This window comes from Thamnophis elegans, chromosome 2 (genome assembly GCF_009769535.1).
Source record: "Thamnophis elegans isolate rThaEle1 chromosome 2, rThaEle1.pri, whole genome shotgun sequence".
Lineage (NCBI taxonomy): Eukaryota > Metazoa > Chordata > Lepidosauria > Squamata > Colubridae > Thamnophis > Thamnophis elegans.
Genome location: NC_045542.1, coordinates 157,075,428 through 157,102,283, shown reverse-complemented (window position 1 = coordinate 157,102,283; position 26,856 = coordinate 157,075,428). Strand labels below are relative to the sequence as shown.

Genomic DNA, 26,856 nt, shown 5'->3' with positions numbered 1-26,856 from the left:
CATTGCTAGAAAGAATGAGAGTAGAGAAGAAGCTCAGGGGAACTTCCTCTTGGATCGCTTATGGGAGGAAGGTGGAGTGCAGAGCGGCTTTTGTGCTCTTCCCAGGATCGAAGCCGCAGCTGGAGGGTGAGTGGAGGGCCGGTGGGAGGAGAGTCCTGGAGCAAGTCGGGGTGTTCGGTTCCCTCCACGGCCTGGAAGCAGAGAAGCAACTGGGCTGAAGTATCTCAGCTGCTGCTGCTGCAGGTTCCTTCCCTCCCCGAATTGAAGCCCACTGGGGCTGCAGCTGTGAAACTGGTGGCTTCAATTTTCCTCCTGCTGGGAAGATTTTAAAAATCTCTCTTAAATTAAGGAGGATTCTTTGGGAATGGCTTCCCTCCAGAGGTTGTGGGTGCTCCCTTCACTGGAGGGTTTTAAGAGGAGATTGGACAGCCAATTGCTCAGAATCGAATGGGGTCCCCTGCCTGAACAGAGGATGGACTAGAAGACCTCCAAGGTCCCTCCAAACTCAATTATTCTGTTATGGACCTGACGTTTTCTGGGCAACAAGGTCGGACTAATGTTCCTCTGGTCTTTTCTGGGTTGTTTTGTTTTACTTACATTTCTAACTAACAAGCACTGTGTTTCCTATTGGTGCCCCCATCCCCGTATTCACCAGCTTCAACTGTGCTTAACACAGCACTTTTTTAAAAAAATGAACGTTTGGAATGTTCTTATTATTCAGTTGTATTCATTTATAAAATGTATTGCCGACAAACCTTACCATGACATAACTATGGAGGGGCTTAGAGACATAAAAGATACATACATATTAAAATACATTAAAGGTACAGATGTAACTTCGCTCTGTCCTGTGGCATCATGCTTCATGATTGGGTCGCTTAGTGACACAGATTCCAGGCCCATCTGCAGTCAGTAAGTGAGGACTACTTCAATTGGGATGTCACCAAAGGGGTTGTGGAAAGTATTTACTTCCCTTTGAGCTCATGGCTTCAGCTGTTGCTTCAAATCTTGCAGAGGCTTTCGACATCATTTCATCCATTAAAGTCCTCACATCTGTAAAGTTAGTGTCATGCAGATTGACAGGTGTGGCTCAGTAAAATCAAGTGTGTCTGTTGAGAAGCCAATGCTTTTATTTATCTGAACAAAAACTTTCCAATGAAAGTTTTCATGGCCCCAGAAGCCTGTTGAGGCCTGAACTTCAGCCTTGCCATCTGAAAACATGAGCAATCATCAAATTCATCAGGTTCCCGATTAACATTAGTGCAGAAGGTTTGACTGTAACAATTTTAATTATTTTTTCAGGCTTGAAAGGCATGGATTATCTCCCTATTGTAGATGTGTGTATTTTTATTTCGCTCTGAGTGTATTTGTCTGCAAATGTATAATCTCTCATGTGGAAAAGAAAGTATACTCTCCTTGACTTCTATGATTTTAGGTATCAGGACGTAGTAAAAATCAGTTGGTCCTTAGAAGTTCTTAAAAGTAGATAAATACAACCACGGATGAACATCAACAACACCTGACATGTTACATCAGGTCATCATTTATTTTATAAAAAGAAAGGCAAAACGGAGAAGTCATGTGTGAAAAATGTATGACTCAATAATTTGTAGAACCAACTTTAGCAGCAACATCTAGAAGTAATTCTTTTCTGTGTGACTTTATCAGTGTCTTGAAGTGTTGTGGAGGAATTTTGGCCCTCTCTTCTTTACAATATTGCTTCAGTTCATTAAAGATTTGTGGGTGTTTTTTTATGCACAACTCTCTTGAGGTCCCTTGTCGTCCTCCCCGCCCAAGCGGCAGCGGCTCCATGGGACATGGAGTAAGGCAAACTCCCTGTCAAACAGTAAGGCAAGCTGTGGAATCGGAATCAGACGGGTGCAGTAACCAATGTCATCCATGCCCTTGGTGCGCTGCTCACTTACATGGCCAGCCTTACTGTTTGAAGGCTGAATGAAGCCTTCAAATGAGCTCCCTGAGTCATAGGGAGAAGGGCGGCATATAAATCGAATAAACCTAAACCCAAGCACTGCGGGGCCAGGCACTTCACACCCGCGTCCAGCCCACCAGAGTTCGCTGCGCGGGGGCAGGAATAAGACCATGTCCCACGGACCCTGCTGCTGCATGAGCGGGGAGGATGATGAGAAGGAGAAGAACGGTGATGCTTTGTGCTGGCTGGGCAGGGAGGGAGCAAGTCATGCAGTGCTGGCTGGGTTGGGAAGGGGGCAATCATGGCTACTGCCAGCAGCAGCTTGAATACCCTGACTGAAGCTTGTATTCGCCATGCAGGGGGGGAAATGAGAGGCCCTGCTGTCCCGTAAAGCCTGTCACTGCTTGAGTGGGGAGGAGAACAAGGAGAAAAACAGCTACTCAGGTGGCTCCTGCCCCCCCCCCCCCCGCTGCTGCTGCCAGCAACTTGAATGCCGTGACTGAAGCAGGGATCCGTACTCTCTCATTCACACACACAAACAGAGTTTGGAGAGCCCCCTTCCTCTCTCTCTCTGTCTTGCTGCGGCAGAAGTTGCAGCGCTTCGGTGCCTTGCTGGCGGGGCACCCAGTTAAGCTGGTGCAGGGATTGGAGGGGAAGCTCCATACCTACACTCCGCCTTGATTCGTACTCCACTCCCACTGCCTCAATCCCAGCAACCTGGGTGCCCTGGCGGAAGATCGCTCTTTCTCCCATAAAGACACACACACACACTGCGCTCTCTCTCTCTGCCTCTTTCTCTCTCTGTCTCGTCCCATTTGCATGCAAACATCCCAACAAGGTCTCATTAAGTAGTTAAGTGGAAAGTAGTTTGCAGTGGGGAGACTAGCAGGAGATTGGCAAACACTTTTCGCGTTGAGAATGAAAGTTTCTGGGTCCCTGACTCTGCAGAAGAGGATGGGTGCCTGAATCTGCATGATATTATAGCATTCAAGAGCGTCCATTCTCAGCATGAAAAGCCTTTCCAAGCCAAATCTCCTCTCCCTTCCTCAGAGGCAAAGAAACAGAGGATGCAAGGTAAGTGAGTCCTTGGGGCAGGAAAGGAGGGAGAAGCAAGTGGGCAGGAGAGGCCTTGAGTGCCTGTTCTATCACTACGCGCCCCCCCCCCCCCCAATGGCCTTCCCCACCCTGAGATACCTAATCTGCACCTTGGTATTCTTGAATTGTGAGCTCTTAAGAAACTTTCCCATCCTTGTGTGTTACAAGCAGCTATTTCCAGTAGGGGAAACAGGACAAAGGAAGTGGGGAATATTATTTTCCTTTGCTATATTTCCAATCTGAATTAGACCATGGCAGGGTTCCTGCAGGAGAGCCCTTTTAATGTTTATGTATTACTAGAAAAGCAACTAACTTACTTCTGTTCTTAAATGCTAAAGCTGTTGCACAATAAAAACAGGAGTTCTAATCAACTTATTAGAACCATCATTTTGACAGTTTTGCTGTCCTGTATTGCGGACACCTCCACGAAGGGCAGGCATGGGATAAACTGAAGGTAGTTTGTTTTCAGTCTTTTAAGTTGATCCAATCAACAAGTGAATTTCATCATTTTTCATTGTAATGGAAACATTTTTCTTTTTTTCATCTTCTGCAACCATTTTATGCACAATTAAAGATACACTTTTATTTATTTTATTTGAATCTTATAGACACAGAAGATGGCAATAGGAGCACTCTGGACACTGAGGATAACAAGCAACATTGAAAAGGAAAACAAATCAGTCCAGAAATCAAAATATTTCCCATTTCCTTCAGAGAGCCACACAATTCTCCAACTTCCTCAGCAGGTGACAGAGAAACGAGAGAAAATCTAGAAGAGATTTCTAGCTGTGAAACGGAGAGTGTGAATTCAAGCATATATTACATGAATGGTCAAGGGAGATTATTTTTCCATTCAGCAAAAGAGGGAAATATCTGGAAGTTACTGGGGAGGAAAAGGAGAATTGGAAAACCACGTAGAGCAGACAGTGTGACAGGCATTGCTCTGGGAGGAAGAAAACGGCTTGAAACAAAACACCACCAAACAAGGGACCATCCATATTTTTGATCTCCTCAGGAATATGAGTTGTAGAAAAGCTCCATAGACGTGCCCATTGTGGGAAAGATACAACTTGCAAATCACAGTTGATTATGCATGAGAGGATCCAGACTGGAAAAGGCATACAAATACTCTGAATGTAGCAAAACCTTTGGTCACAACAACTCCGTTTTGTTTCATGGAAGGACCCACACAGGACAGAAGCCCTAAAAGTGCTCCCAATGCAATAAATGCTTTAGCAAGTATGGCAACGTGGACTCACACCAAAGAGAAACTGTTTGAATGTCCTGAATGTGGGAAATGTTTCTGTGATAAATCCAAACTGGTTACACACCAGAGGACTCACACAGGAGAGAAACCCTTTGAATGTCCTGATTGTGGTAAAAGTTTTAGTCAGAATTCCAACCTTTTGGCACACCAAAGGACTCACACAAGAGAGAAACCCTTTCAATGTCCTGATTGTGGAAAAGGTTTTAGTCATCATTCGAGGCTGGTGGCACACCAATGGACTCATAGAGGAGATAAACCCTTTGAGTGTACTGATTGTGGTAAAAGTTTTAGTCAAAATTACAACCTGTTGTCACACCAGAGAACTCACACAGGAGAGAAACCGTTTGAATGTCCTGATTGTGGGAAAAGTTTTAGTCACAATTCCAGCTTGGTGTCACACCAAAGGACTCACACAGGAGAGAAACCCTTTGAGTGTCCTGATTGTGGTAAAAGTTTTAGTCACAATTCCAGCCTGATGCAACACCAGAGGACTCACACAGGAGAGAAACCCTTTCAATGTCCTGATTGCGGAAAAGGTTTTAGTCATCATTCGGATCTGGTGAAACACCAAAGAACTCATACAGGAGAGAAACCCTTTCAATGTCCTGATTGCGGAAAAGGTTTTAGTGATCATTCGGGGCTGGTGAAACACCAAAGAACTCATACAGGAGAGAAACCATTTGAGTGTCCTGATTGTGGTAAAAGTTTTAGTCAGAGAGGCATCCTGGTGAAACACAAGAGGACTCACACAGGAGAGAAACCCTTTGAGTGTACTGATTGTGGTAAAAGTTTTAGTCAAAATTACAACCTGTTGTCACACCAGAGAACTCACACAGGAGAGAATCCCTTTGAGTGTCCTGATTGTGGGAAAACTTTTGGTCATTATTCCAGGCTGGTGAAACACCAAAGAACTCATACAGGAGAGAAACCATTTGAGTGTCCTGATTGTGGTAAAAGTTTTAGTCAAAATTCCTACATGTTGTCACACCAGAGAACTCACACAGGAGAGAAACCCTTTAAATGTCCTGATTGTGGGAAAAGTTTCAGTAGCAATTCCAGCCTGGTGAGACATCAGAGGACTCATACAGGGGAGAAACCCTTTGAATGTCCTTATTGTGGGAAATGTTTTAGTCAGAGTGGCATCCTGGTGAGACACAAGAGGACTCATACAGGAGAGAAACACTTTGAGTGTCCTGATTGCGGAAAAGGTTTTAGTCATCATTCGGGGCTGGTGAAACACCAAAGAACTCATACAGGAGAGAAACCCTTTGAGTGTCCTGATTGTGGTAAAAGTTTTAGTCAAAATTCCAGCCTGATGGAACCCCAGAGGACTCACACAGGAGAGAAACCGTTTGAATGTCCTGATTGTGGGAAAAGTTATAGTTGGAATTCCAGCCTGGTGACACACCAAAGGACTTACACAGGAGAGAAACCCTTTGAGTGTCCTGATTGTGGGAAAAGTTTTAGTCGGAATTACAGCCTGGTGATACACCAAAGAACTCACACAGGAGAGAAACCCTTTGAGTGTCCTGATTGTGGGAAAAGTTTTAGTCGGAATTCCGGCCTGATGGAACACCAGAGGACTCACACAGGAGAGAAACACTTTGAGTGTCCTGATTGCGGAAAAGGTTTTAGTCATCATTCGGGGCTGGTGAAACACCAAAGAACTCATACAGGAGAGAAACCATTTGAGTGTCCTGATTGTGGTAAACATTTCAGTACCAGTTCTAGCCTGGTGACACATCAAAGGACTCATACAGGAGAGAAACCCTTTAAATGTCCTGATTGTGGAAAAAGTTTCAGTACCAGTTCTAGCCTGGTGACACATCAAAGGACTCATACAGGAGAGAAACCCTTTGAGTGTCCTGATTGTGGTAAACATTTCAGTATCAATTCCACCCTGGTGAAACACCAGAGAACTCACACAGGAGAGAAACCCTTTGAATGTTCTGATTGCGGAAAAAGTTTCAGTCAGAATTCCACCCTGGCGACACACCAGAGAATTCACACAGGAGAGAAACCATATGAGTGTCCAGACTGTGGGAAAGATTTCAGTATTAGGACTACCCTTCTAAATCATATGCTTATACACACAGGGGAGAAACCATTTGAGTGTGCCGAATGTGGATGGTGCTTCAGGAGAAATTCCACCCTTATTGCACACAAGAAAATCCACATGAGGCCCCAAGTGATGAGTGTAAAAAAGATTTGAATTTCATTTCTAAAGTCCCTCTGTAAATCCAACTGAGAAATTGACTATTTAATTTGACTACAAAGAATTTGCCTAATTTTTTATAGGAAAATATGTAATGGCGTTAAACGGGAAGGAGGAAGGAAAAAATGGCAACATATTAGTGTGATAATGCTATCTGGTCATTAGCAGCAGAACTTGCTGGATATGGGTAGTTCTTGGGTTATGAATGTAATGGATCCTGCCCATTGCATCCGAAACTTGAGAAGTTATGGGAGTGAATCTCTTACATTGAACGACATCACTCCCTGCTTTCGCCCACACACTCATTGTTTTCCTGCTTCAGATCAGTTGGACAATGCATCTGGCGCCAAGAAAGCAGCCCTGAGAGGCTGTGCGCGACTTCTTAGAGTTGCTTTCTCATTGGCAAATCACTTGAGGATTGCGTTCCTGTAGGTTTTGGCAGCCCTTTGCAAAAAGCCTTTGCCTGTAGGAACAGGACCTCAGAGGGACACACCCACTCCTCCCAAGCTCAGTTGGTGCCAACAAAGGCAGTTTGCAAAGGGCTGCTGAGGCCCTATGGGAATGCAATCTCCCAGCAGGCTTTGGCAAGAAAACGGCAAATGGAGGGAAGGACTGAAAGAATGAAGTCTTCCCTCCATATGCAAACGTCCACGCCTCAATTCACAGAGAATAGATGCCTAAAGTGTCAGATTACTCAAGACTCCTGACCTTGCGTGATCTTGCGGTACGTTAGGACTCTGTCCTCTGTGAATGCTGGCAAATAAAGCACAGCAAAGAGATCTTTGCAAGGTAAGTCACTCTCCACAGGCAAAATGCCTGTGAAGACTCAGCTGGGGTTGGGAGAATAGGGGTGAATATAACAGAGCCTCTGCGGTCGTTCGTAAGGATGAACAACAGCCGTGGTGCTCCAGTATTCATAATTTCGGGATTTGTTTGTAAATGCTGGGGGGAAGGGGGGGCTTATCGTGTAACTTTGAACATTTGCTAAAAGAACACTTGTAACCCAAGGATTACCTATATTTATATTAGTAGAAATTGTAAAAATCTTTTTGGAGTGGTCGCTGCCAAGGATTTAGGTTCAAAGATTTTCAATGGGTGAGAAACTAAAGGAAGCCAACTTCCTTCGTGCTGGCCAGAGATGCTTCCAAGGGCACCCATCCTAAATGTCTTGTGCGTCTGTAACTTTGCATACACAGAAGTTTTCATTAGGTCAAAGAGGAAATCACGTAACCAGCAGAGCTAGAAAAGGGGGGCTTGGGAAGAGGAGATTATTGTCTATATATGCTGAGAGAAATGTTTCCAAAAGGCATTTCAAAGGGTTGGAAGAAAGATTGGTAATACAGATGTGCCTACAAAAATGTATCAAAGTTGCCCCACTCTTTGTTTGATACACATTCCTTTTTTTAATTCAAAATTTTAATTAATAAAATATGCAAAACAAACTAAAACAATTGATACAGAGAAGCAGGAAAGGAGTCGAAAAAAAGAAAAAATGATATAATGCACCTTCCGCCTTTTTCTCCGTTGAGAAATTGTCATCACCCATTCCTCTTTGGAAATTACCTCTGCTCAGTTTACCAGAATAAAATCTTCCTTGGAAATAGATCCTGTCCTAAAGTCCATTCCTCAAGAGTAATCCAGTCCAACATTTCTCTTTCACATTGTTCATAGGAACAGGGAGGTTTTCTCTATGCACAGGTAGCAAGCAGCAAAGCTTTAATGAATACATCATATCGGCAAAGATGAGGGCAAAAGCAGATCTATTTCCCATGCAAATGCACATAGTTAACATTCAAGTTTTCCCTCCCTGCTATTAGGCCAGGACACATTGTCCAATGGAGACTTCTAGTGTTGTTGTGAGAAAGTCTTTTTTGACTCTGGTAAACCTGCCGAAACGTCCTTGGTTCCCATGGCTGGCATCGATGTCTGGAGCTTTGTTCTATCTCCCCCTTCTGTCTCCCCATAGTTTTTTTTGCAAACTGAGAAATGATAATAGTTGCAACAGCAAAAACGCCATTTGAAGCTTGACACACTCTGCACACTGGATTCCACAAAAGCATTGGCAGCCCTCTGATCAGCCCTGATCTAAAGCAGAACTGCAGCTTATATATCTTGGGTGCACTACATTACAAAGATATAAAACGGGTAGGAACCAACTTGATGTTGGAATTTTTTTGATTATCTCATTTAAGAGACCTCATTATTCTAGGAGAGGAGTTGGTGCTAACTTTCTACACTACATATTTCTCCACTCCCGAGATTTCATTCCATTGGTGGTACATGCTTTAAAACTGGTTCTCCTTCATATTAGGGTTAACTTGTGATTTTGTATACATGTTCTTTTCTTGGAAACAATATAGAACTGATAATGCCACTGCTGTCCTCTGTGATTTTTTTAACTTCCATACCTAGCAAACAAAACATAAGATTTTGTAGTGGTGCACTATCCATTTATAATCCTGACACAACTGTGTTTAAACTAGGATTTTTTAAATAACAGCTATCGAGCCCTCTTTGGGTTAGTCAGTTTTATAGACCATCCTTGCTTACCACTTACTACTCAGCCTTCACAATTACACTGGTACTGAAAAAGTAGACTTACAAGCATTTCTCAAAGTTGTGGCCATCACAGTTATTTGGGGGCAGCCCTGGCTTGCAATTACAATAGTTGCTGAGTTCCACAGTCATGGAATCGCCATTTGGAACCTTCACAATTGACTTCCAAGAAACAAAAATGACAGGAAGTTGTAAGTCACAGTCATGGTACATTGCACTGAACGGAACATGGTGATTTGCTTAATGACCACAGCTGCAACAGATATTGTAAGTTGGCATGGTTATGTGGTCTGTGTACTGTGAGAAGCAATCACAAACCCACCCACCCCGAGAATAAAATGTTTTGGGGAATATTAAAGAGAGGCAGAATATTATATTTACCCAAAGGAGAAATGGAGAAAAGTATCTTCAGAGATTTTGTGCCCATTAAGAAATCCAGGCCAGCCTATTCACAAAGAAAAAACCTTCAGCTCCAGTTGATGGGATTAAAATTTGCCTTCCCCCACCCAAATTCTAAGGACAGGATTTTTAAGGACCTTTTAGGATACAATGGATGGAAACTGATCAAAGAGAGATTCGAGGAATCGAAAAGGACCTGCTGCCATGGAATCTCTGAAAACATCTTCCAAATACCTTGATGGAGATTGGACAAGTGTGCGTTTCCACCTCCTGTCGCTAGATGGCGGTCAGGCAACATCTGTGCCTAGAAAGCCATCTACACCATCCTTGCGTTTAAAAAAGGAGTTTTAAACCATTGCTAGAAAGGATAGGAGGAGAGAAGCGCAGAGGAACTTCCTCTTCCGGATGACTCATGGGAGGAAGGAGGTGTGCTGGGCGGCTCTTCCAAGTTTGAAGTTTAATAACATTTGTATGCTGCCCAATCCAGAGTCGAAGGATCGAACCAGCAGCTGGAAGGTGAGTGGAGGGCCGGTGGGAGGAGAGTCCTGGAGCAAGTCGGGCTGTTCAGTTCCCTCCACGGCCTGGAAGCAGAGAAGCAACTGGGCTGAAGCATCTCAGCTGCTGCTGCTGCAGGTTCCTTCCCTCCCCGAATTTAAGCCCACTGGTGCCGCCCGCTGTGAAACTGGTGGCTGCAATTTTCCTTCTGGTGGAAAGATTGAAAAAGTCTCTTAAATTAAGGTTGATTCTTTGGGAATGGCTTCCCTCCAGAGGTTGTGGGTGCTGCCATCACTGGAGGGTTTTCATGGGAGATTGAACAGCCGTTTGTTGCTTGTGCTGATATGCTGTGCTTGATTTTTGTCAAACATGTCACTGTGCATTATGGTCTGGTCTGTGCAAAGGACAGTGTTCCAGAAGTCCTGTGATTTTTTCAGATGCAACTTTGCAAATCTCAGCCATGTTCCTATGACCTTTTTAGAGAGAAGAGCAACCCTTCCAAACGAATCAGAGTTGTTCTATTTTTCTATTTGCACTGTCATGAATCTTGATATTTAACATGCTAACTGAAGCCTGTAGAGTCTGATATATAACCTTTTTTAAAAAAAATTGCTCTGCCCATTGCATCATCTGGCCTTGGGATGGATTTTCTTGGATGTCCACTCCTGGGAAGATTGACAACGATCACATTTTTCGGAGTATAAGACACACCAAGGTTTTCAAGGGGCTAATTAAAAAAGGTAGGTAGATAGAGTTAGAGAGAGTGAGAGAGAGAGTGGGTAGGTAGGTAGGTAGATGGCGCGAGAGAGCAAAATACAGTAGGTAGGTAGGGAGAGAGATTGCGTGTGTAGGTAAGTAGAGGGATAGAGTGAGAGTAATAGAAAGAGAAATACAGTAGATAGGTAGGGAGAGAGAGGTACGTACATAGAGGGATAGAGAGAGAGAAATACAATAGGTAGGTAGTGTGAGAGTGTAGGTAGGTAGGTAGACGGATAGAGAGAAATAGAAAAGAGAGAGAAATACAGTAAATAGGGAGAAAGGGTGGGTAGGTAGGTAGGTAGGTAGGTAGGTCGAGGGATAAAGAGAGAGAAATACAGTAGATAGGTAGGGAGAGAGGTAGATAGATAGAGGGATAGAGAGAGAGAAATACAATAGGTAGGTAGGGAGAGAGTGTGTGTAGGTAGGTAGTATCCAAGTGTATTTATCCATGTGCTGGAGAAGGAAACAGCTGACAATCTGCAGCATTTGATCAATGTAATTCTCATCAATCGGTTAAAGAGCTTTTGGAAAAGAAAAGTTTTTGCACAATGCAAACCTCCCCAAAACAGTCCATTTTTCACGAACATGGGCCCTTTTTTTCAAACAAAAGGTAAGGACAGCGCTGGGGGGGCTTGCAGAGTGCTCCGGGGTGGCAAAAACGAGCAAAAAAATGGCTCGTTTTTCACGAAAACGGACCCATGTTTTGTCAAAAAAACTGCATACATAGCCTTATAGAGTACTGCTGGTGGGGGAGCAAAAATGGGCCATTTTTTGCTTATTCCTGCCCTCCCCAGCCCCCAGGAGCTCTCTGAAAGCTTCCACAAGGGTATGCATGGCCATTTTGGTGGAGGGGCGGGGCTTCAGAAGGCAAAAAAGTGCTATATTCGGTATATAAGACGCACCCAGATTTTCAGTCTCTTTTTTGAGGGAAAAAGTTGCGTCTTATGATGCTGATGATCAATTGATAGGTCAGAGTTTGCAGCAGCAATCACATCAATTGATCAAGAGCACTTTATTAGCAGTACTTGGCTGTCACTGTGACGCTCCATCATTAGAGGCTTTTCAAAAGACACAAGAGAGTGACTTGTCTGAAATGGTATACGGCAGTGATGGCTAATCTTTTTTGGCCCCCGTGCCAAAAGCGGGGGTAGAGCAGTGGGGATCATGTTCGGGCATGCCCACACCCATAATTCAATGCGCGGAAGACCCCCGCGCATGTGCAGGCAACCAGCAAACCACCCATCGCTTTTGGCACAGTTTTTTCTCCCTCCCCAGGGTCCAGAGGCTTTCTAGGAGCCTGGGGAGGGTGAAAACAGCCTCCCCCCACCGGAGGCCCTCCGGAGGCTTCAGGAACTTCCCTGAAGCCTTCACAGGGTGAAAAGGGAACTATGGGGGCCCGGAAGGTTCGGAATGATGACTTCCGGGTTCCCCATGGGTCCGATGAAGCCTCTAGAGGGCAAAAAGGGATCTACGGACAAACCGGAAGTCACTTCCGGTTTGCTCATAGGGGCAGTTTTTGCCCTCTGGAGCCTTCAGGGAAGCCTCCTGAAGGTCCCTGAAGGCTCCGGAGGGTCAAAAATGGTCCTACGGGGAACCTGGAAGTTCAGGAAATGGGAACTTCCAGTTTGTCCGTAGCTCCGATTTTCAACCTCTGGAACCTTCAGGAGGCTTCCCTGAAGCCTCGGGAGGCCAAAAACCGGCCCTACAAGCAAACCAGAAATGACAATCACATGTATATGGTCTCCTGCTTTAGCAGGGCTTGGATTAGAAAACCTCTAAGAATTCATTGATTGACCCAGTCAACAAGCGAATTTCATCATTGAATGGATCTGGGTAGTCTTCCATGTGTCAAATGAATCATGATTAATGTAAAATTATTGTAGCTTTGTGGCATGTTTGCTTTTTCATTGTAACATAAGCTTTTTTCTTTTTTTCTCATCTTCTGCAACCATTTTATGCACAATTATACACTTTCATTTGAATCCTATAGACAAAGAGGATGGCAATATGAGCATGCTGAACAATTGAGGAAAACAAGCAACATTGAAAAAGAAAACAAATCAGTCCAGAAATCAAAATGTTTTCCACTTCCTCCAGAAAAACACACAATTCTTCACCTTCCGGGTAAGAGAGGTAAGAGAGAAAAAAGAGAAAACAAAAAAGAGATTTCTACCTGGAGAAAGTAGAGTATGCAAAACTCAAGTATATGTTACATGAAAAGTCAAGGGGGATTATTGTTCTATTGAGCAAAAACGGGAAATATCTAGAAGTTACTGGGCAGAAAGTGGGGCAAGCCTCACTCTGGGAGGAAGAATATCACCACTAAATCAAAGCAGCACTAAACAAGGGATCTTCCATAATTTTGATCTCCCCCAGGAATATGAGTTGTGGAAAAGCTCCATTGACGTGCCTGTTGTGCGAAAGATACAACTTGCAACTCATAGCTGATTATGCCTGAGAGGAATCAAACTGGAGAAAACTGGAGAATGTGGCAAAACCTTTGGTCAGAACAACTCTGTTGTGATTCAGGGAAGGATCCACACAAGAAAAAAAGCCCTTCAAGTGCTCCCAATGCAGTAAATTCTTTAGCGAGCATGGCAACATGGACTCATACCAAGATGAATGTCCTGATTGTGGGAAAAGTTTCAGTACCAATTCGACCCTGGTTCAACACCGGAGGATTCACACGGGAGAGAAACTGTTTCAATGTCCTGATTGTGGGAAATTTTTCAGTCAAAATTCCAAACTCGTGAGACACTAGAGAACTCACACAGGAGAAAAACCCTTTGAATGTCCTCATTGCGGAAAAAGTTTCAGTCGGAACTCTTTCGTGGTGGCACACCAGAGAACTCACACAGGAGAAAAACCCTTTGAATGTTCTGATTGCGGAAAAAGTTTCAGTCAGAATTCCAACCTGGTGACACACCAGAAAACTCACACAGGAGAGAAACCATATGAGTGTCCAGAATGTGGGAAAGATCTCAGTAATATGACTAGCCTTCTAAATCATATGCTTATACACACAGGGGAGAAACCATTTGAGTGTCCTGACTGTGGGAAATGTTTCAGTCAGAATTCCCAACTGATTACACATCAGAGTGCTCACACAAGAGAGAAACCGTTTGAATGTCCTGATTGTGGGAAAAGCTTCACTCAGAATTCCAGCCTGGTGACACACCAGTGGATTCACACAGGAGAAAAACCCTTTGAATGTCCTAATTGCGGAAAAAGTTTCAGTCAGAACTCCAGCCTGGTGGCACACCAGAGAACTCACACAGGAGAAAAACCCTTTCAATGTTCTGATTGCGGAAAAAGTTTCAGTCAGAATTCCACCCTGGTGACACACCAAAGAACTCACACAGAAGAGAAACCATATGATTGTCCAGACTGTGGGAAATATCTCAATAGTGTGACTAGCCTTCTAAATCATTTGCTTTTACACACTGGAGAGAAACTTTTTCAATGTCCTGATTGTGGGAAACGTTACAGTCAGAATTAAAACCTGGTGACACACCAGAGAACTCACACAGGAGAAAAACCTTTTGAATGTTCTGATTGTCAGAAAAGTTTCAGTACCAATTCCAGCCTGGTGTCACACCAGAGAGAAACCATTTGAATATCCTAATTGCAGAAAAATTTTCAGTCAGAATTCCAGCCTGGTGATACACCAGAGAACTCACACAGGAAAGAAACCATATGAGTTTCCAGACTGTGGGAAATATGTCAGTAGTATGACTAGCCTTCTAAATCATATGCTTATACCCACTGGAGAGAAATCCTTTGAATGTCCTGAATGTGGGAAATGTTTCAGTCAAAATTTCAGACTTCTGACACACCTGAGGACGCACACAAGAAAGAAACTGTTTAAATGTCCTGATTGTGAGGAAAATTTCAATCACAATTCTAGGCTGGTGACACACAAGACGGTTCACAGAGGAAAGAAATCCTTTTGTGAGAATCAAGAAATATAGCCTACTGATCAATTAAGATTCAATAAGCCCTATGGATAATAGAAGGCCTCAGAAGAAAGTGATATGAACCAAAGTTTTCAGCTCGGATGATTTCAAAATTTACCAGAAATATTTGTAATCCTTCTGAACCGTTGCTAACTCTGAAATATGTTTTTGCAAAATATGCACTTGTATGGATTCGTTTAAAATAGGAAGAATGAAACTGTTGGAAATAAAGAATTGAAAGTAATGTTACACCGATGTTCACAGAGAGTGTCAGTTAGTGAGGTTGTGAAGCAAGGATGTGGTTAGAAGAATAGTATAAACGATAAGGTTCAAGATCGGCTCGGAACTCTTTGATTTATAGCAATCCTTGTAGGACTTGCTATTTCTCATTGGCCCTCTGCATTAATATATTAATGCAGTGTATTATTGCTATTATCTATTCATTTCTAATGTTCCAAATTATTAGAAACAATAAACCTCTTATCTTAAAGTAAGAATTTTTGCTTGTGTTGTTGCCTTTGTTTCCCTGTTGGAATTTTCCTATCACACTTTGGATGTCCCGATTGTGGGGGAAAATTTCAATCACCGTTCCCATCTTATGAGACACCTTATGAGACTTTCCCTTAGCCAAGGTGGCGCAGTGGTTAAATGCAGCACTGCAGGCTACTGCTAGATCAGCAGTTCAGCGGTTCAAATCTCACCGGCTCAGGGTTGACTCAGCCTTCCATCCTTCCGAGGTGGGTAAAATGAGGACCCAGATTGTTGAGGGCAATATGCTGACTCTCTGTAAACCGCTTAGAGAGGGCTGAAAGCCCTATGAAGCGATATATAAGTCCACTGCTATTGCTATTGCTATTGCTTATGACTGTGGGAAAGAGCTCTGTGGGAAATCATGTCCTTATACAAATCAGGGGAGAAACCATTTATGTGCCCTGAGTGTGATCAGTGCTTCAGGAAATGTTCCACCCTTATTGCACACGAGAAAACCCACATGACCCAAAGTGATGAGTGTAGAGATGGTTTGAATTTCATTTCTAATCTCCCATTTTGTGTCCAGCTGAGAAACTGACTGATTTGAAGACTTTGCCTGATTTTTTTGTAGGCAAATATGTTGTGGTATTAAGATTTTGAGATTTTAATAAGACTTATAGGCCGCCCTTCTCCCTGAGGGGACTCAGGGCGGCTTACAATCACAAAGGGAAGGGTGTGCAATAACAAGACAAACAATAAGTGACCAATAATAAAATAGTAAACCACAACATACATTCAACAATCAACATTCGGACGGGTAAATTGAAAACCTATCCCCAGGCCTGCTGGGAGAGCCAGGTCTTGAGGGCTGTGCGGAAGGTCTGGATGGTGGTGAGGGTACAAATCTCCACGGGGAGATCGTTCCACAGGGTCGGAGCTGCAACAGAAAAGGCTCTCCTCCGTGTAGTCGCCAGTCGGCATTGACTGGCGGATGGAATCCGGAAGAGGCCCAGCCTGTGTGATCTAATCGGTCGGAGGGAGGTAATCGGCAGAAGGCGGTCTCTCAAGTATCCAGATCCACTACCATGGAGTGCTTTAAAGGTGGTCATCAGTACCCTGAAGCGCACCCGGAGACCAACAGGTAGCCAGTGCAGCTCGCGGAGGATGGGTGTAATGTGGGCGAACCTTGGTGCGCCCACTATCACTCGCGCGGCCGCATTCTGGACTAACTGCAGTCGCCGGGTGCTCTTCAAGGGCAACCCCATGTAGAGCCCATTGTATTAGATGGGCCTTCAGCGTAAGAAGTGACGGGTCCCTCCTATGGAGGAAGGAACCCTGAGCATAGTGGAAGACCGATATTTATACATTTCTTTGCTTTCACTTCAGACTAGCAGAAACCTGTTGAGGCCTAAACTTCAGCCTTGCCATCTCAACATATGAGCAATCATCAAATTCATCAAATGTGTGATTAACATTAGCACAAAAGATTTGACTAGCCAGAGATATTTTTCAGGCTTGAAAGACATGGATTTTCTCCATGTTGTAAGTGTGTGTATTTGTATTTCTCTCTGAGTGTATCTGGAAATGTATACTCTATCCCCAGGACTTCCAGATACACAGTCATGTAAAAAAGGAAGTACACTCTCCTTGACTTTTATGATTTTACTTATCAGGACATAGTAGAAATCATGACATAGTTAAGAACTTAGTAGTTCTTAAAAGTAGGTAAATACAACCACAACAACACGTGACATATTACATCAGGTCATCATTTATTTTATTTTTAAAAATGGAGAAGTGTGTGAGAAAAGTATGACTCAATAATATGTAGAGCCACCCTTAGCAGCAATAACTAGAAATAATTCTTTTCTGTATGACTTTATCAATCCTTTGCAGATGTCAGCCTCTGCTTCTCTTGCTTGCTTTCGGCTGCCATGGAAATGGGGAGGGGGGCATGGTATTTGAGATGGGAATAAATGGTGCAGGAGTGATAGTCAAAAAAAGAGTTTTGTTCTCACCATCTTCTGAGCATGCTATTGGCCGATGTTTGGACCTGGTCAAGGCCAACCATCCTGCATACCAACCTGATAATGGTTCTTGTAGATGCAACCACATGACACCTAAGGGAGTTGAAGATTGGGCAATGGGGTGGGGGTTGTTAGAGGGGGGGGCCTGGGCAAATGTTTGATATGTATGATTTCGTGCTTTTCTGACTCAGACTTTGCTTTACTTTGCTGCTATCTATTCATAACCAGTAAAAGTACTTTTAATTCCACAAACAATGGAGTTGAGAGATTTGTTTCTTGGTTACTGAAGGAGGCATGCCTGACAATAAGCAAGGTCTCAGTTCGCGCTCATCCTGGAGCTAATACTTTTCAAGGGGAGTGCAATTAAAACAAAACTTTCATAGAAATGTCCAACCCAGGCAGTGACCAGGAGGACAACATGGCACTGCCAGATCCACATGCCCCTTGGAAACAGAGCAGACAGAGGAACTGGATTTGGAGGAAAGATCCGTTCGCCCTAGGTGGTCGTTGGGAGTGGGGCAGAGATATGATCCTGAGGAAATCCCTGCCGGAGCTACCACCAGCCAATACCAGCGACCTGCAGCTGCTTGGCAGGAAGCCGAAGAAGAGGATCTCATGATGTCCCACGCTATGAAACTCTTCCAAGAGGCTTGGGAGAAACGTTTTTGTGAGCGCCAGGCTGAGAGGGAAGCTGATTTTCCTGATCAAGAAGAGAAACGTGCAGAGGACCTGCCTCACCCTGGGGGTGGGACTGTGGGCAGATAGCGGAGCTGATCAGGATGGGAGAGCCCCAGCACAAGAAGCAGCAGCCACACAAGCCCCTCCAAGGGGGGAGCCCCCCCCCCCCGAAGACATCGAATGACAAAAGTTCCTCCTCTTCGTGTGAAATTCGGAGGGGACCCCACAGAACTGGGATTTTTCCTGGTCCAGATCTGGAATTTCATGCAACAGTTTGAAGAAGATTTCCCCAACGAGGAAAGAAAGGTGAAACTGTGACAATAGCATTGGAGAATAAGGCGGCAGCTTGGATGGTCGCCTTGCATAATGATGACTTCCCGTGCTGAGGAATTACAATGTGTTTATGGCCGCCCTGAGGAAGCGCTCTGATGACTCTCTAGCCGAGCGTAAGGCGAGAGCCAAGATGAAAACTCTTACTCAGGGAAGAAGTCCAGTGGCTGAGTACATCCAAGAGTTTCGTGAGCTGTCGGTGCTTATGTGGGAGTGGTCCGAGGAGGCTTTAATGGACAGTTTTATGGATGGCTTGAACCAAGATATATACCACAACTGTGTTAACAGAAGGGCCCCACACAACCTGCAACGTTGGTACGAGCTGGCAGCAGATGTGGAGATTGACCTAGCCAGGAATAAATACTGGGGAGACAGTGATAAAGGTAAAAATCTGGGAAATGTTTCCAGGAGACCAAATACTGAATGCAACCTCTATGTTTTCTGGAGTCTACGATTTCTTTAACTTCAAAATGTTGCTCTCCCTCAATAAGAAGAGGGACCGGAGGTGAAGGTTGAGGCGGACGAAAGGAAGAAGTGTGTTCTGGTTTCAACAGGTTCACATGAAATACAGGATAAATTATTCTAAGGTTCTTCAGCAGCTCCAACTTCACCGACACAAAATTTATGATTTTTGCAATGGGGAACGGACCTAAGTACTTTGGCCCCGGCTTCTTCCATTTTTGGGCGGTTTGTAGGAACTTGGTGGACAAAAACACTCTATCCCCAACTTGGTACTCTTTAGGTTTAACCCTTTTCTTATCTGCCTGTTTTTTGTGAGTCTGGTGAGCCGCAGCTAATGCTTTGCGGGTCATGGGCCAAAATTGCTGAATTTGATCATTTCCCTCTAGGAAGTGTCGCCAGGTCATCAAAGCCCACCTGACAGCAAAAGCTTCCTTTTCCCATATGGCCCATCTCCTTTCTATCTCTGTAAGCTTACGTGAGGTGTAAGCGCATGGTTGCAATTTACCCTCAGCATTACAATACAATAGCAGAGTTGGAAGGGACCTTGGAGGTCTTCTAGTCCAACCCCCTGCCTAGGCAGGAAACCCTATACCGTTTCAGACAAATGGCTATCCAACTTCTTCTTAAAGACTTCAAAGTTGGGGCATTCACAACTTCTGGAGGCAAGCTGTTCCACTGATTAATTGTCCTAACTGTCAGGAAATTTCTCCTTAGTTCTAAGTTGCTTCTCTCCTTGATTAGTTTCCACCCATTGCTTCTTGTTCTACCCTCAGGTGCCTGGGAAAATAGTTTGACTCCCTCTTCTTTGTGGCAACCCCTGAGATTTTGGAACACTGCTAACATGTCTCCCTTAGTCCTTCTTTCTATTAAACTAGACATACCCAGTTCCTGCACCCGTTCTTCATATGTTTTAGTCTCCGGTCCCCTAATCCAGTATTTTTCAACCTTTTTTGTGCAAAGGCACACTTTTTTCATGAAAAAAAATCACGAGGCACACCACCATTAGAAAATGTTAAAAAAAATTAACTCTGTGCCTATATTGACTATATATAAAGTACTTTCCCACGGCACACCTTACACTATGTCACGGCACACTAGTGTGCCGCGGCACAGTGGTTGAAAAACACTGCCCTAATCATCATTGTTGCACTTCTCTGCACTCTTTCTAGAGTCTCCACATCTTTTCTACATTGTGGTGACCAAAACTGAATGCAGTATTCCAAGTGTGGCTTTACCAAGGCATTATAAAGTGGGATTAACATTTCACGTTATCTTGATTCTATCCCTCTGTTTATGCAGCATAGAACTGTGTAGGCTTTTTTGGCAGCTGTTGCACACTGCTGGCTCATATTTAAATGGTTGTCCATTAGGACTCCAAGATCCCTTTCACAGTTACTACTGTTGAGCAAGGTTCCACCTATACTGTATCTGTGCATTTCATTTTTGTTGCCTAAATGTAGAACCTTACTCTTTTCAGCATTGAATTTCATTTTATTAGATAGTGCCCAATGCTCAAGTCTGTCAAGATCCCTCTGTATGTTTAGCCTATCTTCTGGAGTGTTGGCTATTCCTGCCAGCTTGGTGTCATCTGCAAATTTGATGAGTTCCCCAATTATTCCCTCATCCAAATCATTGATGAAGATGTAGAAGAGTACTGGGCCCAAAACAGAGCCTTGGGGTACTCCACTGCATACTTCCCTCCATGAAGATGCAGTTCTATTGAGGACTACATGTTGAGTGTGGTTGGTCAGCCATTACAAATCCATTTGGTGGTGATGCCGTCTAACCCACATTCTTCTACTTTATCTAGTAGTAGGTTATGGTCTACCTTATCAAATGCCTTACTGAAGTCCAAGTAAACTATATCGACGGCATTCCTCTGGTCCACTAATTTTGTCACATTATCAAAGAATGCAATAAGATTAGTATGGCATGATCTGTTTTTGACAAACCTATGTTGGCTTTTAGCTATTACTTTGTTTGCTTATAGGTGTTCGCTAATTCGTTGTTTGATTATGTTTTCCAGAATCTTTCCTGGCATTGAGGTCAGGCTGATAGGTCTGTAGTTTCCTGGATCTGTTTGTTCCCCTTTTTTGAAGATGGGAACCACATCAGCTGTTTTCCAGTCCTCTGGTAGTTCCCCAGTGCTCCAGGATCTCTGAAAGATATACTTAAGTGGTTCTGAGATCTCGTCTGCCAGTTCCTTCAGAACCCTGGGGTATAATCCATCTGATCTTGGCAATTTGAATTCATCTAGGGTAGACAGGTGCTCACTTACCATTTTCTTCTTTATTTCAACTTGTGTTCCTAATCTGATTTTGTGGTGCTGTTTTTGATAGGTTGGACTGTTTTATGCCTATGTGTAAAGACAGATGCAAAACATGAGTTAAGAAGTTCTGCTTTCTTCCTGTTTCTTGTCACCTACTTGCCACTTTCTCCCAGCAATGGACCAATTGTTTCCTTAATTTTTTTCTTGTTTTTAACATGTTGGAAGAAGTTTTTTTTTTTTTTTTACTTTTGTGGCAAGCCTTTCTTCATTGTGAGCCTTAGCTTTCCTCACTTCATCTTTACATGCTCGGGCTACTTCCTGATACTTGTTCTACTACTTGTGTTTGCATAATGCCTTAGTTATGTCCTCCGCTTTTCACTTTTTATGCTTATCTTTTTTGTCTTTCAATTTGCCAGAGAGTTCTTTATGGATCCTGTAGAGGGCACTTTAAGTCCTGAATGGTCATCATCTGAATCGGTTTCACTTTCTCCCACGGAAGAGGAGGGTTCCTTCTCCTGGCCTGGAGAAAGGACATCAACACCTTCCACGCTTTCCAGGGCAGTTTCACAGCGTCTCCCTAGTTGCCAGCCAGGTTCCTCCCTACCAGCCAGGGTCAGTTTTGGGACATGTCTAGCGTAGCAGTTGGGTTCCCAATGCCCCTCCTTTCCTGCTTTTGGTGCCTCCTCAGACCTTCCCCGCATGTGCACCAACAGCTCACGAAACCCCTGTGTGTACTCAGCCTCAGGCCTCCCCTCCTGGGTTAAGGGTTTCATCCTGTTTTTTGCCTTTTGATTTAGGGGCGGGGGGGGGGTCATGAAGGCAGTCATAAACCCCTTGTAACCCCACAGCAGGGGGAATCATCATTATGCAAGGCTAACATCCAGGCAGCCGCTTTTCCTTCCAAAGCCATAGTAACACTTCTCACTTTGGCAACTTCCGATGAAAAACCTCCCCAAACTCCTGCATGTAATTCCAAACTTGCAGTAAAAAAAACCCCCAGTTCTTTGGGATCTCCTCTGTACTTCACTCCAAGTGGAGGATCTGAGCCAGGACGGTTGGCCTTGACCAGGTCCAAACATCGTCCAATAACATGATCAGAAGATGGTGAGAACAAAACTCCCTTTATGACAATTATCTTGAATGTCCAGTCCTGGGAAGATTGGCAACTGTCTTGAATGTTTCCTCTTCTGAATAATCTTCCTCAGTGTAGAATGATGGATTTTAAATTACCGTATTTTTTTGAGTATAAGATGCATCAAGACTTTGAAGAGGCAAATATTTAAAAAATGTTTTGCACTCTGCAGATCACCCAGAAATGGCCCTTTTCTCGCAAAAACTGGGCCATTTTTGTATCCAAAAAAGGGGGCATGCACAGACTTTAAGGGGCTTATAGAATCCTCCTGGGGGCTAGGGGAGCAAAAATGAGCGAAAAATGGACCATTTTAGTTTATATCTGCCCTCTCCTGCTCCCAGGAGCACTTTGGAAGCCTCTTAAAGGCTATGCACAGCCGTTTTGGTGAAGCGGGTGGGGTTTCAGGAGGCCAAAAATGTTGCATTTACTGTATAAGATGTACCCAGATTTTCACCCTTTTTTTGAGGGAAAAGGGTGCATCTTATACTCCAAAAAATATGGTATCTGGAAATGGCCTTTTAAACCTTCCCAAATTGATGTACAGCAACAATTGCTTCTCTAAGATCATTGCCGAGGTCTTTAATCTTTGGCATTGTCTTAACACAAACCTCAATGTCAGAGACTAGGAAACTCCTACACTTTGGCTTTTGTAGATGTAGTCTCTATCTCTGACCCGTCTTGCAACGTGAAACAAGTAAATACAGTCTGACTGAAGTACTAATGCAAATCTCTGGCATTTTTCATGTTTCAGCTAACCATGAAAAAATAAAGTATGGATTCAAAGCAAAATTGTGGTTGCATGTTTGCATTTCTATTTTTAGTGTTTTTAAATTTTATAACACCTGTGTTTGAAAACAACCCTTTGCACTGCTAAGAATTCATTGATTGACCCAGTCAACAACCAATTTCTTCATTGAATGGATATTTGAACTTGGATCTGGGTAGTTTTCCATGTGTCAAATGAATCATGATTAATGTAATATTATTGTAGGATTGTGACATGTGTGCTATTTCATTGCAACATAAGCTCTTTGCTTTTTTCCTCCTCTTCTGCAACCATTTTATGCACAATTAAAGATAAACTTTTATTTGAATCTTATAGACACAGAAGTTGGCAATAGGAGCACTCTGGACACTGAGGATAACAAGCAACATTGAAAAGGAAAACAAATCAGTCCGGAAATCAAAATATTTTCCATTTCCTTCAGAGCGCCACACAATTCTTCAACTTCCTCAATAGGTGAGAGAGAAACGAGAGAAAATCAAGAAGAGATTTCTAGCTGGGAAACGGAGCATGTGAATTCAAGCATATATTACATGAACGGTCAAAGGAGATTATTTTTCCATTCAGCAAAAGAGGGAAATATCTGGAAGTTACTGAGGAGGAAAAGGAGAATTGGAAAACCACATAGAGCAGACAGTGTGACGGGCATTGCTCTGGGAGGAAGAAAACGGCTTGAAACAAAAGGACACCAAACAAGGGACCATCCATATTTTTGATCTCAGGAATATGAGTTGTGGAAAAGCTCCATAGACCTGCCAGTTGTGTGAAAGATACAACTTGCAAATCACAGTTGATCATGCGTGAGACGATCCAGACTGGAGAAAAGCCATACAAATACTCTGAATGTAGCAAAACCTTTAGTCACAACAAGTCCATTTTGGTTCATGGAAGGACCCACACAGGACAGAAGCCCTAAAAGTGCTCCCAATGTGATAAATGCTTTAGCAAGTATGGGAATGTGGACTCACACCAAGAAGAAACTGTTTGAATGTCCTGAATGTGGGAAATGTTTCTGTGATAAATCCAAACTGGTTACACACCAGAGGACTCACACAGGAGAGAAACCCTTTGAATGTCCTGATTGTGGGAAAAGTTTCAGTCAGCGTTCCAGCCTGGTTACACACCAGAGGACTCACACAGGAGAGAAACCCTTTCAATGTTTTGATTGTGGTAAAAGTTTTAGTCAGACTTCCAACCTGTTGGGACACCAAAGGACTCACACAGGAGAGAAACCCTTTGAGTGTCCTAATTGTGGAAAAAGTTTTAGTCGTCATTCCAGCCTGGTGACACACCAAAGGACTCACACAGGAGAGAAACCCTTTGAGTGCCCTGATTGTGGGAAAGGTTTCGATACCAATTCCAAGCTGGTGACACACCAGAGGGTTCATACAGGAGAGAAACCCTTTGAGTGTCCTGATTGTGGGAAAAGTTTCAATACCAATTCCAGTTTGGTGACACACCAGAGGGTTCACACAGGAGAGAAACCCTTTGAGTGTCCTGCTTGTGGTAAAAGTTTTAGTCAAAATTCTAGTCTGGTTAAACACCAGAGCACTCACACAGGAGAGAAACCCTTTGAGTGTCCTGATTGTGGGAAAAGTTTCAATACCCATTCCAAGCTGATGAGACACCAGAGGATTCACACAGGAGAGAAACCCTTTGAGTGTCCTGATTGTGGGAAAAGTTTCAATACCAATTCCAGTCTGGTGAGACACCAGAGGGTTCACACAGGAGAGAAACCCTTTGAATGTCCTGATTGTGGGAAAAGTTTTAGTCACTATTCCAGCATGGTGACACACCAAAGGACTCACACAGGAGAGAAACCCTTTGAGTGTCCTGATTGTGGGAAAAGTTTCAGTACCAATTCCAACCTGGTGATGCACAGGAGGACTCACACAGGAGAGAAACCCTTTAAATGTCCTGATTGTGGGAAATGTTTCAGTCAGAGTTCTAGTCTGGTTAAACACCAGAGCACTCACACAGGAGAGAAACCCTTTGAGTGTCCTGATTGTGGGAAAAGCTTCACTAACAATTCTAATCTGGTGATACACAGGAGGAGTCACACAGGAGAGAAACCCTTTAAATGTCCTGATTGTGGGGAAAGCTTCAGTAACAATTCTAACCTGGTGATACACAGGAGGAGTCACACAGGAGAGAAACCCTTTGAGTGTCCTGATTGTGGGAAAAGTTTCAATACCAATTCCAAGCTGGTGACACACCAGAGGGTTCACACAGGAGAGAAACCCTTTGAGTGTCTTGATTGTGGGAAAAGTTTCAATACCAATTCCAGTCTGGTTAGACACCAGAGGGTTCACACAGGAGAGAAATCCTTTGAGTGTCCTGATTGTGGGAAAACTTTTAGTCACTATTCCAGTCTGGTGACACACCAAAGGACTCACACAGGAGAGAAACCCTTTGAGTGTCCTGATTGTGGGAAAAGTTTCAGTACCAATTCCAGCCTGGTGATGCACAGGAGGACTCACACAGGAGAGAAACCCTTTAAATGTCCTGATTGTGGGAAATGTTTCAGTCAGAATTCTAGTCTGGTTAAACACCAGAGCACTCAAACAGGCTAGAAACCCTTTGAGTGTCCTGATTGTGGGAAAAGCTTTAGTAACAATTCTAACCTGGTGATACACAGGAGGAGTCACACAGGGGAGAAACCCTTTGAGTGTCCTGATTGTGTTAAAATTTCAATACCAATTCCAAGCTGGTGACACACTAGAGAGTTCACACAGAAGAGAAACCCTTTGAGTGTCCTGATTGTGGGAAATGTTATAGTCAGAATTCCAGCCTGGTGAGTCACCAGAGGACTCACACAGGGGGGAAACCTTATGAGTGTCCAGACAGTGGGGAAGATCTCATACTAGGGTTAACGTTATAAATTATGTCCTTATACACAGAGGGGAGAAACCATTTGAGTGCCCTGTGTGTGACCTTTGCCTCAGAAAACATTCCACCCATACACTTTCAGCATAAGAAGTTGCTGAATTTTTATTTTTTTTTGCAGAAATTCTGAAATTATGCAAAAATCTTTTTTGGTGTGTTATATGCATTCTTATGGTGATAGATGATAGAAATTGCCAAATACAGGTTGCAGTGAACCAGAATCGTGTGATTCTCTTCTATGTCCTTTTGACCAGCAAATTCAATATGGAAGCCAGATTAGCTTAACAACCACGTAACTAATAACAGCAATGATTCACTTATCTGTAACAAGAAACGTGGTTCAAATGGAGCAAAACTTTCTTAACAGATGTCTCACTTAGAAAGTGAAATTTTGGGGTGAATTGTTGCAAATCAAGGACTACCTGTATTTACCCTGCATCTCCTTCCCTCTGTCCTGCGTCGTAATTCATATTCTCCAACTAGGCTGTAGACATGAGATCTGACTCCGGCTGAAGGCATGCATGGAATTTCCCCTTCCATGCCAGCCTGATAATAGTCATGGCAATGCTTTAGAAGTTGACATACGGCTCCCCTCACTTCCCGAAAGCGACCTGTGTGACACAAAGACAATTTGAGTACAGGTATATAACTTAGGGATGTGTCCCTCCTGCAGGCTTGCTTGGATTTCCTGAATGGAATTTTGCTATGAGGTCTGCCCAATTGTACTGCTAATAGTTCACGTAACACCTCAGGTACTGCTCTATCGTGGTGTTCAGTCTCTCTGCTACCCCATTGGTGCCCAGATGAAAAGCTGAACTAAGACCCTGAGATGACCCAATAGACTGCAGGAACTCCCTCCAGAACTTAGCCGTGAACTGGACCCCTCTGTCTGAGATAATTCTTCAAGATACTCCATGCAGGCGGTAGATATGCTTCATGAACAGTTTTGCCAGCTTGTGAGCCAAGGGTAGTCCATTACAAGATATGAAGTGTGCCTGTTTGGAGAAGAGACCTATTACAGTCCAAATCATTGTGTTTCCCCACTTTTTGGCAACTCTACTATAAAGTCCCTTGCTATCTCCTCCCATGGCCTCCTTGTCTCTGCTACTGTTTGCAGCAGTCTGGGGGGGTGTTTCCTGGTCGTC

At 43.6% G+C, this 26,856-nt stretch overlaps 1 protein-coding gene and 1 pseudogene across 4 annotated transcripts in view; both read left to right on the top strand.

Moving 5' to 3' along the window:
• LOC116504750 (zinc finger protein OZF-like) overlaps window positions 1-26,856 on the top strand; it is a 183,981-nt gene that overhangs the window by 125,667 nt on the left and 31,458 nt on the right. Inside the window, exons 1-2 of one of the 4 annotated variants that reach the window (XM_032211972.1) lie at window positions 9,476-9,978; window positions 12,707-12,849. The exons of 1 other annotated variant lie outside the window; for it this stretch is intronic. The gene's annotated coding sequence lies outside the window, so the exon portion shown is untranslated. Of the gene's footprint in view, window positions 1-58; window positions 127-9,475; window positions 9,979-12,706; window positions 12,850-26,856 lie in introns of those variants that run through there. 2 more of the 4 variants (XM_032211967.1, XM_032211969.1) reach the window with 2 other exon arrangements.
• LOC116504791 lies at window positions 49-26,729 on the top strand (annotated as a pseudogene).